The sequence below is a fragment of the Bos javanicus genome, chromosome 1, assembly GCF_032452875.1.
Source record: "Bos javanicus breed banteng chromosome 1, ARS-OSU_banteng_1.0, whole genome shotgun sequence".
In the NCBI taxonomy this organism is placed as follows: Eukaryota; Metazoa; Chordata; class Mammalia; order Artiodactyla; family Bovidae; genus Bos; species Bos javanicus.
Genome location: NC_083868.1, coordinates 14,146,750 through 14,152,749, shown reverse-complemented (window position 1 = coordinate 14,152,749; position 6,000 = coordinate 14,146,750). Strand labels below are relative to the sequence as shown.

General features: G+C 37.7%; 1 long non-coding RNA gene across 1 annotated transcript in view; it reads right to left on the bottom strand.

The window, feature by feature from the left end:
* Positions 1–544: 544 nt before the first annotated feature.
* The window catches only part of LOC133254181 (uncharacterized), a 75,621-nt gene continuing 70,165 nt past the window's right edge, over positions 545–6,000 (bottom strand). The window contains exons 2-3 of the long non-coding RNA XR_009738590.1: positions 2,053–2,218; positions 545–830 (exon numbers count right to left, since the gene is read on the bottom strand). This is a non-coding gene — a long non-coding RNA (uncharacterized LOC133254181). The remainder of the gene's footprint in view (positions 831–2,052; positions 2,219–6,000) is intronic.

Genomic DNA, 6,000 nt, shown 5'->3' with positions numbered 1-6,000 from the left:
ACAACTACTTAATTGAGGTTTCTGCTTATTAATTTTTTTAATGTGATACAACCCCTGAAGAAAATTTTACTTGATGTTCATTTTTAATGATGTTTTAGGAGTCGTAATTGATCTTCCCATCATTACAAAATGTCCTCCTTAAGAGTATTCAGAAGATATACCAGTCAATAAATAATAAAGTCATAGATTTTAATGTCAGAAAGCAATTGACCATCTATCCTTAATAATTTCAGATCTCTTTGTCGTTTACCACTCATAACATTTACCACTTATACTCCCAAGTAATTCAGTTCAGCTCAGTTCAATCACTCAGTCGTGTTCTACTCTTAGTGACCCCATGGACTTCAACACTCCAGGCCTCCCTGTCCATCACCAATTCCAGGAGTTTACTCAAACTAATGTTCATTGAGTTGGTGATCCCATCAAACCATGTCATCCCCTTCTCCTCCCCAAGTAATGGACAGTCACTAAATCATGAGTAAAGAGACTGGAATATGATGAACTTGGGTAATCAAATTTTGCTTATTTACTTTTTTCATGGGAATAAAAAGTTATATTAAACACTGGGCCTGGATATACAATGGCAAATATTAATTATAGTTTATATGTGTCATCTTCATCCTGCTTAATAAGAAAATGCAGCCGGGGCTTCCCAGGTGGTTCAGTAGCTAAGGGGCTTCTCTGATAGCTCAGTTGTTAAAGAATCCACCTGCAATGAAGGAGACCCAAGTTCAACTCCTGGGTCAGGAAGATCCACTGGAAAAGGGATAGGCTACTCACTCTAGTATTCTTGGGCTTCCTTTGTGTGGCTCAGCTGGTAAAGAATCCACCTGCAATGGGGGAGACCTGGATTTAATCCCTGGATTGAGAAGATGCCCTGGAGAAGGGAAAAGCTACCCACTCCAGTATTCTGGCCTGGAGAATTCCACGGAATGTATAGAGGATAAGACTCCATGCTCCCAATGTGGGAGGCCAAGATTTGATCCCTAGTCCCAAGTGGCACTGGTAGTAAAAAATCTGCCTGCCAATGAAGGAGATGCAAGAGACACAGATTCAATCTCTGTGTTGGGAAGATATCCTGGAATAAGAAATGGCACTCCAGTATTCTTGCCTGGAAAATTCAATGGACAGAGTAGCCTAGTGGGTTAGTCTATTGGATCAAAAAAGTCAGACATGACTGAGCGCACAGACACATACTAAGAACTAGATGTCACATGCCACAGCTATAGATGCCACATGCCACAAGTAAAGATCCCGCATACCACAACTATTAATATGACCTGGTGCAGTCAAATAAATATATAATAAAAGTTAAAAAAAAAAAAGAAAATATAGCCAATGAACACCAGGTTCTCATGACTGCTTTTGTTGAATCACTCACTTTCTTTAGGGTGGGAGCAAAAGGTAAAGAAAAGATTATCATTCTCTATTAAGTGCTTCCCACAAAGAGTAGACGCTTTGGCAAGTAGTTCCCCTTGTAACACAGTAAATGAATGTAGTTAACATCACCATTATTTTTCCTAGAAATGTACTGTATCTAAAAATGCATTAAAGATGGGCAGAAGAACTAAACAGACATTTTTCCAAAGAGGAAATGCAGATAGTCAACAGGCCATCATAGCAGCATTATTTGGAATTCATTGCAGCATTATTTGCAATTGCCAAGATAGAGAAGCAGCCTAAGTGTCCATCAGTAGATGAATGGATAAAGAAGATGTGGTACATATATATAATGGAATACTACATGCCTGTTCAGTCATGTGCGACTCATTGCTACCCCATGGACTATAGCCTGCCAGGCTCCTCTGTCCATGGTATTCTCCAGGCAAGAACACTATAGTGGGTTGCCATTTCCTGCTCCAACAATAGAATATCAGACAACCATAAGAGAGAATGAAAATTCGCCATTTGCAGCAACCTGGATGGACTTGGAGAGCATTATGTTAAGTGAAGTAAGTCAGAAAGAGAAAGACAAATACTGTAAGATATCATATATGTGTTCAATCTAAAAAATACAACAAACTACTGAATATAACAAAGAAGGAGACTTACAGATATAGAGACCAAACTAGTGGTTACCACTGGGTTCATCGAGGGTTGACACAGGAATGATGAAGCAGGTGGTACAAATTCTTGGATATAAGACAGGCTCAAACATGTATTGTATGGCATGCAGGTTAAAGCCAGTATTTTGTAATAACTGGAAATGGAAGGTAGCCTATAAAATGCATTAAAAATTAAAAAAATACATTAAAATAGAATTGTATATAGACAAATAATAAATACCTTTTCAATGAGCAAATTTTAGAATAAATAGCTGCTTCTTTATACTGTACTGTACTTTTCAAATTTTATAAACTGAGCATATTACCACAGTGAGAACCAAAAAAAAAAAAAAAAGGCGGTGGGGGAAGGTACTTTCCCAGCCAACAAACATATAAATACAGTTGGTGGGACAGCTTTTCTGAACCAATTTAGAAATTGCCAAGTAATTTGCATTCTCCAAAGGATAAACAGGATCACTTTCAAACATAAAGCTTTTGGAAAGCAAAGAATATTAGTATGCCTATAGACATAAAATGAACATATAGTGAATTTTTAGGGCTTTTTTGCATTTATCTATATCTGCAAGAATGTGGAATGAAAATAAGTGAATAGAAATTGAACTTCAAATCATTCATATGCTTAAAATAAGTCCACCCCATCAATGTCAGAGGCTTACTCAAATATCTTAAAGATCAATAAACAAAGCTATAAGTAAGAGGTAACAACACTGGCCAAATACTGCTATAAACATAAACCACATATTACATCTTGTGGGAGTTGTTCCTCTAGGGCAACAGTGCCCAGTGTTTTGGCATCAAGGACCCATATCCTAGAAGACAATTTTTCCATGGACTATGGCCAGGGGAGAGGGGTGTAGTTTCAGGATGATTCAAGTGTATTATATTTATTGTGCATTTTATTCTTATTATTATTACATCAGCTCCAGCTCAGACCATTAAGCATTAGATCCTGGAGGTATGAAACCCCAACTCTAGCATATCTCTGGGGGAAGATTTTCATAAACAAACATTTTTTTTTAATATTCATTAAGACTGAGGAAATAGGAAGTTGGTTATTCCCTAGAGTTCCTTCATAAAATGGATGGTGGCAAAATATTTTACATGTTTCTCTGTATATGTGTATGCACATATGAGTACAAATGTGCATTCGTTTACCACTTAAAATTAAAACAAATTAAAGAAATTTTGAATTTTTCTATCTCAATTCTAGAAGAATAACATACTCAAACAGAAACTGGTAGAATAATTTTTGATTGAATATTTTTAAACGATGTTTGGGAAATAAAGAGGATTTGTACAGTCAATGTAATTTCTCCCACCATCAAGGAACTATGCAGAGCAGGAGAGAAAGATTCCCAAGGGTAAATTTTTTGACATCAAGAATGATCTCCCTTTGGGAATTTGAAAGGAGAATTAGGCTCAATTAAATTATGTATAGGTTATGCAAAAAGGATAATTATCTCACTCATTAGCATTGCAGTAAGGAATTATAGCAAATTCTTCTTCTACCAGAGTTGATGATCAACTGTTAACCATTTCCACATTTGAAACCTCTTATTTTCCCTCCTTGCTGGCAGTTCTACTTTAGATAGGTAATGCTTGTACCTGTGGATGCACACTGTAATCAACACAGACACTTGCATTTGATGGATCAACAGAGTAACTGCATGTCTGTGATCTTCCATTATTTTCTGGCCCTCAGCTGTGTTATTCAGTAGCACTCTGCTTATACGTTTGTTGTTGGTCAGTCGCTCAATCATGTCTGACTCTGTGACCCCATGGACTGCAGTATGCCAGGCTTCCCTGTTCTTCGCCATCTCCCAGAGCCTGCTCAAACTCATGTCCAGTGAGTCAGTGATGCCATCCAATCATCTTGTCCTCTGTCATCCCCTTCTCCTCCTGCCCTCAATCTTTCCCAGCATCAGTCTTTTCAATGAATCAATGAATCATTGAATTCATTGAATTAGTCCAATGAATCAATTATTTTCATCAGGTAGCCAAGGTATTGGAGCATCAGCTTCAGCACGAGTCCTTCTAATAAATATTAAGGATAGATTTCCTTTAGGATTTACTGGTCTGATCTCCTTGCAGTCCAAGGGACTCTCGGGATTCTTCTCCAACACCACAGTTCAAAAGCATCAACTGTTTGTCATGCAGCCTTCTTTATGGTCCAACTCTCACATCCATACACAACTACTGGAAAAACTACAGCTTTGACTATACAGGCCTTTGTTTGCAAAATAATGTCTCTGCTTTCTAATACACTGCCTAGGTTTGTCATAGCTTCAGTATTATTGCCTGGGAAATCTCATGGATAGTGGAGCCTAAAGGGCTACTGTCCATGGGGTCATGAAAGAATCGGACACGACTGAGAGACTAAGCACAGCACAGCACAGTACATATATGTCTCTTGCACCAGAAACTGTATGACTGATATATCTCCACTATTTCATTATATTATTTTAAATCATTAAATTAAAATTAAATTAAAAATTTATGTGGGTATATTTCTGAGTTCTCCATTCTGTTCCATTGATATATGCAACTACTCCTCTGCCAGTACTATGTTATCTTATAGGTTTATTATAAGACAATATCAAACAGTGTGATCCTTGTTATTTTATCCTTCTTTGTCAAGATTTTTTGGGAGGCTTTTAATTTTTTATCCTAGGGCCCAAGATTTTGTGTATAAATAATGTTTTTTCAAGCCAATGTTTGGTAAGAATAGTATTAAGATTGGAATCAACTTAGGAAGAATTGATATATTTGTTATGTCAAGTTTCTTTCTTTAAATATCCAATTAAGTCAAATTATAGACATAAACTTCATCAAATGATGCAACACATTTGGGAACAATGATGTAAACCTCCATTTTCTAACTGCTTCCTATTCTTCAATCTTAATTTATTTCCTATCTTAAAATAACTTAGACTACTGTAAAAAGTACTCATCTGCTGGACTAATTATTCAATATGCACTGACATCTTTTTTTGTTGATTTATCTAATTTATTTCCATGCAGTAAGTTTGTGTATAAGTCGCTCAATCATATCCAACTCTACAACTCCAAGGACTGTAGCCTGCCAGTATGCTCTGTACTTGGAATTCTCCAGAAAAAAATAATGGAGTGAGGTTGCCATTCTCTTCTCCAGGGGATCTTCCCAACACAGATATCAAACCCAGGACTCCTATATTGCTGGCATCAGGGAAGACCATACACTCAGTCAGTTCAGTTGCTCAGTCATGTCTAACCATCTGCAATTCCATGAACTGCAGCATACCAGGCCTCTCTGTCCATCACCAACTGCCAGTCTACCAAAACCCATCTCCATTGAGTCAGGGATGCCATCCAACCATCTCATTCTCTGTCGTCCCCTTCTCCTTCTGCGCTCAATCATTGCCAGCATGAGGGTCTTTTAAAATGAGTCAGCTCTTCACATCAGGTGGCCAAAGATTTGGATTTTCAGCTTCAACATCAGTCTTTCCAATGAACACCCAGGACTGATCTCCTTTAGGATGGACCAGTTGGATCTCCTTGCAGTCCAAGGGACTCTCAAGAGTCTTCTCCGACACCACAGTTCAAAAGCATCAATTCTTTGGTGCTCAGCTTTTTTTATAGTCCAACTCTCACATCCATACATGACCAATGGAAAAACCATAGCCTTGACTAGATGGACCTTTGTTGGCAAAGTGATGTCTCTGCTTTTGAATATGCTATGTAGGTTGGTCATAACTTTCCTTCCAAGGAGTAAGCGTCTTTTAATTTCATGGGTGCAGTCACCATCTGCAGTGATTTTGAGGCCAATAAAATAAGTTAAACCATTGTCCCCGCTATTTTTCCATCTATTTGCCATGAGATGATGGGACTGGATGCCATGATCTTAGTTTTCTGAATGTTGAGCTTTAAGCCAATTTTTTCACCCTCCTCTTTCACT